The sequence below is a fragment of the Aricia agestis genome, chromosome 1, assembly GCF_905147365.1.
Source record: "Aricia agestis chromosome 1, ilAriAges1.1, whole genome shotgun sequence".
NCBI classification, from domain to species: domain Eukaryota; kingdom Metazoa; phylum Arthropoda; class Insecta; order Lepidoptera; family Lycaenidae; genus Aricia; species Aricia agestis.
Window position 1 is genome coordinate 19,841,439 of NC_056406.1, and position 14,599 is coordinate 19,856,037.

Below are 14,599 nucleotides of genomic sequence, written 5' to 3' on the forward strand. Positions count from 1 at the left end.
CCTTCGATGAGTATACTATATCTCAATAGGATTGAGAAATATTATTGTGTTATTATTGTTATGTAAGAGTTATTATCTAAATATTATTAGGCTATTAAAAGCCTCCAGCACGTTGCATGGTTAGAAATTAGAATGCAGTGAAAATTTATCACACCATTATGTAGCGTGAAAGAGTTGGGCCTATTTGTAGTTTATCATTAGAAATCATGAAAAAGTGAAAGAACGTGAAGCATCAAAAGTAACCGTTTATATCAAACGTAGACTATTACGAACTAATATTATTGCTGAAAAATATTTTGATAAACACGAGTCGAAAAGAGACGGTCGACGTGGAACAGGGAAAAACATCATGAAACCGAATCCCATCGTAATGTGCTATTTAAAGAATAACCCAGTTGAAAATAACTCGTGCGGCGTTACGGAACGTTTTTCATCGTGCATAATTTTCAAAATTTTATTTACGGCATTGATGCAAAAGCTTTTTTATAGCGAGCTTCGGCTATTCAGACGTCAAAGTGGACAACGTATTTCAGTTTGGGACTATTCACGGGGCCATAATTGCTGGCGCGATGCTGACGGAGGAGCGCATTATGTTTTTGTATATTAGAGTCAAATTTACGATCATTGCTCGAGTTCTATACGTAGAGGCGTGTTCACGTTTTATGTAGGATGTGTACGTGAAAAACGGCCGGAGAGCGTAGATATGCCCTCGCAGTAGTGATACACTAATAACAATGTTTCAAACCGTGACACGAGTTTTATTTTCACGATATAATCGGTGTCGTTCGTTATTTATTGCGACTCGTATCCGTTGTCAATTTTAGAATAGGAAAAAAATACGTTTATCTTTTACGAATAAAATATACCAGCGTTACACTCGTGCTGCCATTAAAAACGATACAAATTCGCGGATTTATCTAAATGTCGGGAATCAAAACTGAGGTCAAAAAATGTTAATAATTATTATGCCTTCTTGGGTAATAAGAAAATATATTTTTAATTTAATTGCCATTTTTTGTCATTAAACGTTAGAGGATATCCTAAATGGCTCGAATATTTAGTTTATTACGAAGTAATAATTATTTACATTGTAAAATTTTAAATGTCAATATACACCTAGTAAAACAAAATGCGTTTTGAATATTGCTTCTATTTATGTTTTCATACCTAACTACTACTGCGTCAAAACCTTAAGGAAGTTCGCGTATCGAGCTGAAATAAATAAAATTTTCGCATGTAAGTAGTTTGTGTTTACTTGCAGATATCGGCATGTAGTCTCCGCGTGCTCTAAAAGCGTCTTTATGTATTGCAATTCAAAAGAAGGCAGCGAAACGGATCGGAAATGTAATCCCGCAGAGCGTACATAACTAAGCGATCTCAAAGCAAAATGGACATCGTTTTATTTTGAGTATTAAACAAGAAACGGAGAATAGTGGCGTCAAAGGATATCGGCGTCTGTTTCCTCTCGCGACGCCGCCGCTGGATCTTTCCCTCGCTCGACACGCACGGGGATGACATTCAATAAACCAGTGAAAAGATTACCAGGAGCAATCAGACGGAAGCGAATCTAAATAAGAATCTCGCGGGAGTGCCGGGGCGGGGGGCGGCGAGGGCGCCGCGAGGGGGGGAAGAAAAACACTCGAGCCCGAAGCCTTTGTGATAGCCGATTTAATCTAATTGCCATCAAAGAAATCATTATACGTAGCCGCTATATACCTATGGCCTCCGGCGAGGGTGCGGTGAGTAGGTCAAATAACGAGTATACTACTTTATCAAGCCCGCCCGCCCGCATCCATGGTCTTGACCGGGATTCGAACCTGGGTCTCCCACCGGGACAGAGGGCGCTCTTCCCGCTGAGCTATCAAGACAAATTGCATGCGCGTTGACGGCACTGAAAATATTTTAAAACTTGCATTCATTTAACAACGTTAAGCTAATTATTAACATTATTGTTCAATGTTCATTAAGTACTTAACTAGAATCACATTTTGTACATAGATATTAGGTAAATAAGTTTTTGCTTAGAAAACATTAAGAAAAACTTAAAACAAAATAAACTACAATTCGTTACACAATAAGAGAAAATTGTAGAGTTCTATCAACATTATAATTTTAACTAGAATAATTTGTGTTATGTCAAGTAGATTAAGTTCCTAACATTAAGAAATAAAGTTTAGGTATTTTTTGATAAAAAATAATCATCAATTATGATAAACGAACGCAAGAGTTTTCCGAACAACCGCACCTTCGCCAATAATCCACCCGACAGCGGCGCCAGCGTTATGTAAAACTGTGTCTGAGTACACGCATAAAGATTAATAAAATTAATTACGCTCAAAATGCTGAAATATATTTATTAGTATGAAATACGTTATGTCACAGTGTTTATATCTATGACAAAATTTGGACGCGATCCAAAACCGGGAGCAGGTTACAAATTAACTTGCATACGAATCAAAACTTAAATACCGTAGCAGTCGTTTACTTTTTCAGAGTTATTATTGGATGTAAATAATTGTGTTTCAGCATAGTTTATAATTTACAAATTAAATTGGTTTAGCATCCTTGTAATAGTCTTCTGCCCGTGACTACATACTTAGTGTGTCTGTGACTTTCCTACTCTACATTAAGAATATTTCTATTTTTTTCAATTAAAACAGATAATAAGTATATTATTTTCTTACATCAGCTTAATTCGGCTTTATGTTTAACATTATGTATCGAAGATCAGAGACATTTTTTTCGAATCCATTCTACTTTATTAATACGTAAAATTTTAATATTCATAAAATAAAATCTCTCTCGTTCGCTTCATTTCATCATTGAGAATTCACGTCGAAAATGAGAGTAAACACTAAATAGGCTTTCACAAAGGGATCCTATTTGTGAAGGGTCATTGCGCAAAACGCAAAATACGGCCGGTTTATCAACAGATTATTTATCTCACAAATATAATTTTCACATTACATTTAATGTTCCTACTCGAAAAGTTGAAAACATTACTCGAGTTCATGACTTGCTTGCTACAGCCTTCGCATGCAACTGCTTGCCAAGGATTTACAAGATTTGATAAACTTTAAAATCATAACAAAATCGTGGTGTTTTATGATCGACTAGACTTTAGGAATTAGGATTAATCATCACATTTTAACAAATCGCCGTCTATCATTATTAGGTCATCGGTCGGGAATCGTGAACGGCAATTAGAACTCGTAAAACATTCCATTTTATAGAGCGCTACTCGTGGCCGCGCATACATTTATAGAATTTCGTCATCTCGATTTCGCGTCGATAATTCGCATTAAGTGAGAGGTGACGTAATGCGATATCGGAGCAATAAAGGAGCATGCATTTACCGGAGCCGGTAGGTCAGTAAGGTTCCGCTCGATATAAAAGTGAATGTTCTCGCGATTGAAGGCTCTGTCGCAATATTCAGCAGAACTAACGCGACGGAATTGAGGTAAGGTTACATACGTCGTGCAGCTGAAAGCGGCCGCGGCGCGAGACTTCGCCCCAGCAATCAGTTCAATATTATATATATTTAAGGCATTATTCCGACGAATTTCGTTACAGTTAAAGACTGTATTTTTAGTAGAGGCTTTTAATTTCAAATTTATAACGGAGTGAATAACTGAAATACTTAGATCACTCAATATTAATCTTTTAAATACATGGAGATACTGTTGAAGGATTTATATGACACAATTCCTCAGCAATTACTTGGGATTTTTAGCATCGAATACTCGAGTAAATTGTCTAAATAATGTAGGAAGTTAGATATAGATATATATATATAGCTCATAGCAGACAGAAAATCACACAAAACGTGGCCGCCACACCCAGTTGAAGCCGGTCTACGTTCACTGAGCGTTAAGAGGAAAGAACGCTCGTTAATTGCTTAAGATTGGAAACGAGGAAAGGAGCGTGAATTAAATTATCAGTATAATGGCAACGACAATGGTAAATTAGGTGTAATAAAAAGGCGTTTTGTGACTGGCCGTTTATCACTCGGCGCCACGTTTATAAGGCCTATTGAGTGTCCGAAAGATAAAAACAGCGAGGCCAGTGGATAATTAAAGCGGAAAATGTGGCAGACAAACGACCAGCGGCCTTGGCCAGCCGTCGCGCTCCGGCGCCCCAGACCACCACCACCTAAGTGACCTACCACTTCAGTCAATAAACAATCATTGCAGTTATTGACTCCAAAGAAATCTGACTACGTAGTTGCAAGTGAAAACCTGTTATAACTCATAAGTTGAAGTTAACTTTTTTTCAAACCCAACTAGCTCATTTGGGGGTCGAATACGAGTATTCGAATTTATTTTACAATAAATGAGAGAGTTAATTGTCGAAGAATTTATATTAAAAAAAAACTATTTAATGTAAAATATGGAGCACATTCAATCCAAGTGCACAATTAACATAATTTATTAAATCGTTCGGCTATTTTTGCACGCATCGATATTTCACCGGCTCCGATTCATCTGGTAATAAATTCGCAAGGCCACTTTTTCGTTAAAGCAAAATGAGTTATAATTTCTAAACGCCACGACTCGGAATCACCTGCGCCGAAACGTTCCGATTCGACCGTAACTCGCAATGATGTCACCGATTTACCATTTTGTTATTCCACGCGGAGTACAGCATACGGTGGTCAGACGCGTTTGAGTCAGCAGTCAGCACATTATGTCGTGCACCACACCGTCAATTAATGAATGCAGCATTTTCAGGACTCATTCGGGGGCATCGGGCGTCATCCGCGCGAGTTAATTTCCGCGCCGACGATATCGAGTGAACCTCATTTAAATATAACAATTAAGAGGCATACGGAGCGCCGCGAATAGTTAAACAGTCGGCGTGATTACGGGCACGTAGGTCAGTTCCGGTAGTCAAAACAAAGGGCATTGTTAGCGGCGCCCAGGCGAGGAGATCGCCGGCGCTCCCGTATTCGGGACGTGTTCGAGGCGCATTAAGCGGGCACCGGGGACGCCGGCAGACTGGTAATTAGCAGGAGAGGCGAAAAATTTGCGACGGTTTGAAATTTACGAGGCGCAAATTACACGATTCCGCCGCTATCGCTGCAGCGCCGTTAATGTGCACGCCTTATCGAGCGAGCACGTCGAGCCGCTGCCGGCCTCGTACCCCGCTCTACATTAAATCTACATTTTAGAAAAACATTTTAAGAAACAATCACAAATGAGATGCACGTCCTATCTCTATAAATCTTGGGAGGAACGTGCCTTTTTGCCTTGTATTATTCTGAAGATGTTTTTTGACGAGGTTTATGTAAAGTTTATCCAAAATAACATATTGACTCTAATATTATATTTGATGCAGGTGCCTCAGTTACGACACGTCAATTTGGAAGCGATGAAAGTAGAAACATTTTATGTTGACGACATTATTATAGTACCTAAGTAAATATTAAATTTTGAAAAAAAAAATATGTTTAGAGAAAATAAGATAATAATAAATGTACAGTACTATATCAGAGAATTGATCTGTCGGCTTGACTTGACATAGCCCGATAAAATTAAGTAGGTATGTGTCTAGCATGCGCACAACGAGAAAATTTTGTCTACATGTTTTCTCGATGATTGATGGTTTGTCTCTTTATCTCTATTAACCCTAACATGACATAATTGTTTTTTTTTAATCTGTGCTATTTTTGTCTACGAACTCTGACATGACAACACATTTTTATCGAGTTTTGTTGAGATTGTGACATAAATTATGAGAAGAGTAGTATGTCGTCTACGGTTTGGAAGGTAAAGAAACACGCTTGCAAAATGTCTGTCCTTTATTTTAATAAAAAATATATATTATATATATAATAATACAATATATATCTCAAATGGCATCATCGACATAATATGTAATATCTTATAGAGTAAGCTAGTCTACGAACGAGAAATTTATCTCTCGCAGTACGCATGTTAGGGAAAAAGAGATATATGTTAGTATGTCGATATCGAAAATATAACTACGCTCGACAGTGAGATATCTCGTTGTACGCATGCTAGACACACTGCATCTGTTTATTACTAATTTATCTAATTGTATACCTGTAACTAGTGCTTTAGCAAGTTTAGATAGCACTAGTCGTGTTTCTGAGAAACTTTCCTGCCTACTCATCTTAGTTTCATTTTCTCAGAATAAGTATTATAATATTATTCGTAATGCTTGCGCTACGTTTTCCTGAGAAGCAAATATTTGCTATACATAATATAGGGAGATCGCAGACGACAGACTTTTTGTGCGATCGAGTCTGCGGCGCATATACAGTCGGCATGGCCGCTGATTTTTTGTAAGATTTCATTGGAAATGTTAGCACGAAAATTCTTGTGCTATTATTAATTACAAACAATAATTTTAAAAACATTTATCTATTTTTAGGCTAAATATATTTCTCTAATAATAATAATAATATCTAATAATTTATTTGACCATTCCCGATGACGGATTTTTATAAATACTCCTTAAATTATGGAATACAACACGAAAATTAGCTAAACGATCAGATTAAACCAGGTAATTTGTACATAAGAAAATAACTGTCAACATTGCAATAGCCACAACTATTGTTGAATTCGGGTTTAAACGATACTCTAACAACAATACAAGAAATAACGAGAACAAAAGACAGGAAAATAATGTTCCCTTCTGCCATTTCTGTTTCGAGACAAATGACAATATAGAGCATTCCCGGAGTGGGACTTTATTTTAGACATTTTAAGGTCAAAGGTTTGCTATAATAATATGGAGATTTGTCATTTAAGAGTTATTCTATACCCCTTTAAATATATTTATTTAGATTTAATAGTCGGGTAGTGTATTTGTAACATAGGTAATAGGATAGTTGGTCTCTACATTTACAATTATTTATTTTATTTATTAATTTTGTTCAATACTGTATACAATAATGATTGAGTTCTGACTCATATCTACTACTAGACGTTCCACGCGACTTCGCCCGCGTTAATTAGATATTTCACAGACAAAAAATAGCCTATGATCCTTCACGTGGTCTACTTCTTATATGTGCTAAATAACATAAAAATTGCTCCAGTAGTTCGTGAGATAACTCAGATAAGCTCTTTCAAACAATTTCCCCCGATTTTTTCACATTTTCCTCTATTTTTTTCGCTTCTATTAGTCTTAGCGTGATAAAATATAGCCTATAGTCTTCCTCGATAAATGGGCTATCTAACACTGAAATAATTGGAATCGGATCGGTAGTTCCTGAGATTAGCGCGTTCTAACAAACAAACTCTTCCGATTTATAATATAAGTATAGAATATATATGGTGGATTTACTTCCTTAACACCATATATTTTAATCTAAAGTTTTAGCACAACGTAAACCTTTATATTTTCTATTTATATAGTACCTACTTATTTTATAAAATATCGTTATAATCTACATACAAAAGTGAGAAAGTACCAAAAGCAACTCGGTTTACATAGAAACATGAGAGTATAAGTTTTTGTAATTTGTAATTTTGTGAGAATTTCACCAAAATCGTTTTGATTTTTGTCCCTACATGAGTATGACCAAAATATTCTCCTGCTCTACGTCATATCAAAGTAGAAAAGAGGGAACGTCAAAGTACATAATATATACTGTTTATTGTTATAAAGTTTGTAATTTCCCATTGTGTGAATTGCACATTTAATAATATTGTGTCGGCGTGCAGTATTTCGGTAACATCAGGCGGCGTTATCAGTGATGAATTTCGCCCGTAATCTGCGGCCTGGACTTGTGTGTCACGTCCGTTTAATTTTCATACTGATAAGATAATAAATCTGCGATAGCGCTATTAAGCGGACATTTATTTTGCCACCATTTTGTAAATTTCTTTTAAACTGCGAGGTAGCATCGAACGAGTTATTTCAAAAGTCCCGAACTCGTTACTTACTTGTCTCGGTGTCCTCGCGGGAACGAAATAAATACTTTTCTAAAAGACTTTATTTTAGGGTTACATTCGCAACGACACACATCTGGCATTTTTTTTTATTCTCTGTATATACATAATGTGTATTAACAAGATAATAAAAAATACCAATATTCGAAAACCAAGGTGCATAATGGAAAAATATGTTCTCTCTATGCTTTTATTATCGTCTTTATCACTTTTTATCTTTTAAACTGGAAACACAATATTATTTTTACAAAGTAAAACATTTCCGATAGCGGAATGTTAGCGGCGGAGGATCGTCGTAACTCGTAACTCATAATAATTTACAAACTTACAGCTGTCTGTTTTTGAAACTCGCTCTACGTAGAGTTTCGCTCGAGAGTAGGACTCAATTTCATTTAGACTAATTGAAGTGTCTAGCTCTGCGCGATGTGTTCCCATGTAATGTACCGAATAGAACAACAATAACCCGGCGACCGGCGACTGTTGACTTACGTTTCATTGTAGAGCAGGTAGAGCCAGCTGTTACCCTCGCGGATGAAACATTGCAAACAAATCATTGTAAAGCTGAGCCGATGCAATATACCCAGCCCGACTTCAAAATTTAACACACGCTTCCCTTATAAATTTAGCGTGCCGTATTGTTGCCGTTTCGTTACCGTAATTTACTTTGTTCATATCAAATGTTCATTTTAAAGTGGCATTGTTTCACGTTTATTTCTAGGTTAGTTTTATTATGCGAGGTCGAGATTATTCTATTAGGAGTTAGGACCCGTGTAGTAGGTGTAGCTGAATTAAAAAATAAGCTCTTAACGTCTCTAAATGGTCATAAAGATGAAGTCATCAATTCTGTAGCCGTGATATTAAGAAAGACTTTAGTGACTATGTTTTAATGGATAATCTTCTAATTCTTTTAAAACGTCATTATTAATCACTATGATAACAAACAAGGCCAAAAATTGTGCAATTTAGTGATTCCGATATCAATCTTCAAAAGGACTTTAGATACGATTTAAAAAGTGAAGAAATAAAGATTTTTATGCACTCGAGATAGAGATAATGTGATTCATAATATTTTTATGATTCTACGTTTCGAGATTTAAATATTCTAAAAGGAAACACGAAAACTTACTTTGATCGAGTTTTACGATGAATCGTGTCATTTTTTGTCTGTTTTTCGATGAAATATACAAATTAACTGGTTTAATGTAACAATGTAGGGCTGGAAGCTCCGTTCTTTCGGGTAGTAGTACTAGCGCTAGGCACGGAGCCTTGCCCGCGGCGGACACGAGGCGGCACGGCAGCGGGCACGGGCAGCGGGCACGAGCAGCGGGCGCCGAGCACGCTATCACCTAATATGCGAAAGCTCTCATGCGGGGGCGACGCGACGTGCACGCCGGAGCGACCGGCACCAGCCCGTGCCACCACGCTGCGAGCCGATCGCTTCGGCTAGCCTACAATTTCCATCGAATTTCGGAAATCGCCTTACTCGACGAGAACCACTGATACGATCACTTTGGCGCATGACGCCCCGCAAAATATTCACCGCAAATAAATTACACAACTCGTCACAAACTTTCACGATGCACACTTCGACGCGAGTTCCGAATTCGAGGTTTATAATATAATGAGCAACACTTACATGATGAGGGATAAACAAGCCGGGTAAGGGAGCGGGTAAACGTCCAAAAGTCAAATCATAGCAAGTCGCACGTAAATTGGGAGAAACGATTCGCCGGGAGCGGAGAGGTCGCGTTTGCGGCCACGGTAGGGCGGCACGCGTCGTGTTCGGAGCACGAGTGCGGTGCACGGAGCGGCGCGAGTCACACAAGCACAAGCGGGAGTCGGCGGGCGACTGACGGGTGGCGAGTGGCGCGGCGCGGGGTGTCGGTGCGCGCGCACCCCGCACCGCGCGCCCCGCGCCGCCGCCCCGCGCCCTGCGCCGCGCCCCCCCGACGCCAGCCGGCTGGCTGCCTTATCACGCCGCGCGGCGCACCGCTTCCTTTCTCCTCGTGCAGTTGCGAGCTTTTCGCCACTGCCACACTTCCGCCCGCCCCGTTGATTGTGTCAAGTTTTAGCCGGTCAATGTGTTCAATGTTATAAGGTCCACCATTAGACAACTTTGGCGAACACATAACGAGTTAATGTAGCGACTGGCGACGGAAACGTCGTCTATTGAATTACGTCCTTTTAATTAAGGAAACTTTAATAGGTAGGATATTAATCAGTAGAGCGAGTTAGTCTAATAACTAATCAACTTACAAGTTACAACAATTCACTTCCCCAATTTGGTAGAGAATATGTAGAGTTCCGAAATAATGTTTTGAATCTACGATGCACGCGTTGCATAAAGTGATTTAAGCAGGACTGCATTATTTTGAAGGACACAAGGGGCGCACGCTAGAAAGAGACAGCGAGCATACGGCACAGCGAGACCGGCGCCCCGGGCAGCGCGGGGCTGCGCGGGCGCAGGCGAAGCCCGGTGAAAGTGCGCTGGTAAACGAGTTTTTGTTTGGCGCGTGACCCGTCCGAGGACAACCGACGACCGCTTTGCAATATTATGCACACGATAAGAATTGGCATAACCAGACCCTAAAACAATTAATGGTTCACGTTACTAGTAATTACACTTACAGTATTTTATTTTATAGTCCCTAGACTTTCTAATTCTCGAATTCATTTTAGTAACACTTAAATTTTAAACCAATATGTTATAAAAAGTGTTCTTCAAATTCCTACTGCTGCCACTAAAAATTCTCTTTATAAAATATCTTCAGATCGCGGAAATGATATATCCATTTTACATTTACTTGTATTATCAATGCAACTAAACATGAAGTGGTTTCGCCAGCCCGCCTACTCGAAGTATAGGGAGTAACGCGCTAGCCGGGAGCCCACACAAACAGAATAGAAAACGAAGATATCAAGAAATCAGACAGGACGGGGGTACAGCGAAGTTGAGGAGTATCGGACGCGACCACAAAGCTAGAAATGCATCGCAGCAACCCTTAAGAGCGTTTACGTCGTACGCATAATTTCAAGTTTCATGTAATTCAGTGCACTTTTATTCACACAGAAGCAAGTGCGACTGTGTGCGTGAGTTGGTTCATTATAGTCAAATCAAAAGATTTTGATCCGTGCGGAATGCGGATGCAATGTCGATGCGAGTCGATTTATTATTATTGATTATGATTTACCATTACATTTTATTTATTTATTTATTTATTTTTAGCATACTATTACTACCATAGACTTAATAGGTATAACCCGAAAATGCGTGACCATTTTCGATCTGTCAATGTGTGCGTGTGCTAGTGATGTATATTTTACTATCGATAGTATAGTATTTTGCTATCGATAGTATAGTCCGTTCGAGTTATTTTACCTGAGTTTCTATAAGAAATAAATAATATGCAACTTTGACAGATTTTATATTTCAAATTAGGTATCATAAATTTTAATTGGCAAAAAAAGGTGACGATTGAAAAGTAGATACACATTTTCGTTTGGAATTATTTTTCAATCGTCGGATATGTTATGACATGAGGTTCTTATAGGGGTAAATAATATACACATAACACATTATAAAGTTACTTATTTATTACTCAGGTAAAACCTATCTGGTAAATCAGCCCTTACATTGAAGGTAAACAACACACATAGTATATTATATTTTATTCTTAAATTAAATACATATCATAAAATATCATAATATTTTTTTACAATTATTTTTAACTGACTTCCAAAAACGAGGAGGTTAGACGTTCGGCTGTGGATATATATTTTTATGTATGTTCAACGATGACTCCGCCGTTTGTGATCCGATTTTCAAATTTTTTCTTTTGTTGTACATTGTATTGTTCGGAGTAGGTACCATGTTCACAAAAGTGGTGGTCTGGTGATGGGAACCATGAGAAATCGAGGTGACTCCTTGATATTCAAATAGGAACATGTGGTTATTTTGAATTTATATGATGTATTTTGACAACATTTTTTTGTAAACATTTTTTTAAGCTTTTTGCATTAAATATCAATATAATTAATAATAAGGTTTTAAAATACATTAAAAAAATCAATAATTATTTTTTTCTGAAATACTCAATTACGGGACCAGACTGATGTGTCGTGAAGCATTCATAAATAGCTAGCGACAGCCAGACTTTTGTCATTTAATAAAAGCTGAAAGTTTGCCTGTTTCTGACCACTACAGAGGTAAGAATGACCAGCAACTATGGAGTTTCGGTCGCGACTCGCGGTTACTTAAGGAGGTATCCAGTTCTGAAGGTCTACCTGACCTTCGAGAAAGAGTAAAGCTCAATATCATAGTTTGTATTCTTCGCAGTTAGTTGAGGAATCTCGTCTTCCAGTGCTGGACATCTTTGACAGTTGTTTCCCACTGCCAGACACCCTCATGACTCAAAGTCTAATACTTTAAGAAGGTTTAAGGGTGCCTGGCAGTGGGAAACAACTGTTAATTATTATTTTTAACAAAAAATTAAAACCGACTTCCAAAGTAAAAACAATAATAACATCCATATTATATGAACTAAAAAGTATAAAATAGTTTTTCCTATCTAATAGTGCCTTTTTACAGATTCGGCTAAAAATCAACTATTTCTGTACTCAATCTTCATCATTTTGAAATCGGCATTCATCAGCATCATCATTACTACGACAGCGTAGTAATGATGATGCTGATGATGAATGTAATTTGCATAGTAGCATATGCTTTCAGTTCTTAAAACAACGCCTAAGCCCCCAAACTTGTATCTATAAGGGATCCGGAGTTCTCTTAGTATCCTCGGAACCATAGTATACCTCGGTGCAAAATCTTGCGTTTTGGTAGCATATGCTTAGGATGCTTCTTATAAATCCAAAATCAATGTATGTTTTCATATACATTTCGAGGAGTTCCCTTGATTACTCATGGTTTCCATCATCAGGTCACCACTTTTGTGAAAATGGAATCAAATTGGAGTAAAACCTCATACAACAAAACAAAAATTTCAAAAATCGGTTCACAAACGGCGGAGTAATCGTTGAACATACACAAATAAAAAAATATATATATCCACACCCGAACATATAACATCCTCCTTGGAAGTCGGTTAAAAATGTCCGGCACTGAAAGAAGTGATTGCTACACTTACTGTAAATAATATAAGCTATGAAATTCAGCTTTACTCTTCCTCGAAGGTCAGGTAGACCATCAGAACTGGATACCTCCTTAAGTAATCGCGGCCAAAACTCCATAGTTGTTGGTCGTTCTTTTCTCTGTAGAGGTCACAAACAGGCAAACTTTCAGGTTTTCTTATAGCTTTCAGCTTTGCAGATAGATATGATTTAGGCATGAAACTAGCACATATTATTCTATTAACTGTACTAAACTTCGGAAGTCGGTCAAAAATACTGCTATTCAAATACGAAAGGTACCTTTTCTGCGTGTTGGTTTTCACATTCATCTTTTTCCGTTATTGTTTCTTCAGTTGATTTACTTTTATATTGCCTGAAATACAAACAGAAAGCACACAAAACATGTTATTTGTAAGACTAAGTAAGTAATTAAATGAAATATAAGTTGAAGTAAGGATAACAGTGATAATTATAGCAACATTTTGGCCTCTCTTGCCTTTTCCAAACTTTCCAAATTTTCTACATTTTTGCGTTTTCTTTTCTTTGCTAAAAACATCTTCATTTTGTTTCCCGTTAGTTCTGTAATGTAATGTATTTTAATAGTAAAATTATTTTCCGCCATAAAAAATACATACATAAAATATAATATATTACTTACCAACAAAATAAAATATGTTTCTTACCAAAGAACCAAGATTTTTCGATCGCGCTATAAATGTTCACCAGTCTGGTATGCGCGACAAGGGTCAACAAAGGTCATGCGCAGCACGGAGCGATACGTCCTTCCTTCAGCAAGCCTCGCGGCGGACTAATTTGAATTGCTTTGCGCGCAGCGATTTATAGTAGTTTTAAAATATTTGTAGAAAAAAAATGACAAAATATTTGTTGATTTTTAAAATGTATGTTTTTAATTAAAGTGTTCTTCTATCATATGAAGCTATTATTATATTGAAATAAGTAAGCTCAATAGGTAAAAATAAGGTTTTAAATTCTTGATATTTCTCATTCTTTGAATTGAAATTTCTTATAGTAATATAACAAAATGAATTTTTTTTTTCTACTAACTATTTGCTTAAAGATCTTGTCAATAGGTTATTATTTTTTTCTTATTAGATCTGTCGCTGGTTTCGTAAATTAAAAGCTTCGAAACTGATACTAAAACGGAATTTAAGAAAACCTCTGTTAAGGTATCGAGATTTAATGTACAAATACTCTAAAAATCGTATTTTTTTTCTCTACTAACTGTAAGGACAGTGAAATTTCCTATAAAAATAAGTAATCAACATTTTTATAAAGATAAGTGGTTGATGACTTATTCAAGTTTAAAAAGTACAGTTTTAAGCCAAATTGATCGTGAACAGCGTAAACGCTCTTAACACGAACTTTTTGGAAATATTTGAAGTTTTGCGCTGAATTGAGAATGATCGTTTAAAGATCGCCGTAAGTCGTGGCGCAAGCTGGGCGAGTCACGAAGACACATGGAGGTGGCTCGCCTTTGTGTTACGCTCTCCGGAGCGTAACATCTTAAAGCTCATTTATATAGTTAG

The 14,599-nt window shown here is 37.2% G+C and overlaps 1 protein-coding gene across 11 annotated transcripts in view; it reads right to left on the bottom strand.

Moving 5' to 3' along the window:
- LOC121732752 (protein muscleblind) overlaps positions 1-9,766 on the bottom strand; it is an 85,068-nt gene extending 75,302 nt beyond the window's left edge. For all 11 annotated transcript variants that reach the window (XR_006036439.1, XR_006036438.1, XM_042122780.1 and 8 more), the window contains exon 1: positions 9,562-9,766. The gene's annotated coding sequence lies outside the window, so the exon portion shown is untranslated. The remainder of the gene's footprint in view (positions 1-9,561) is intronic.
- Positions 9,767-14,599: the final 4,833 nt, after the last annotated feature.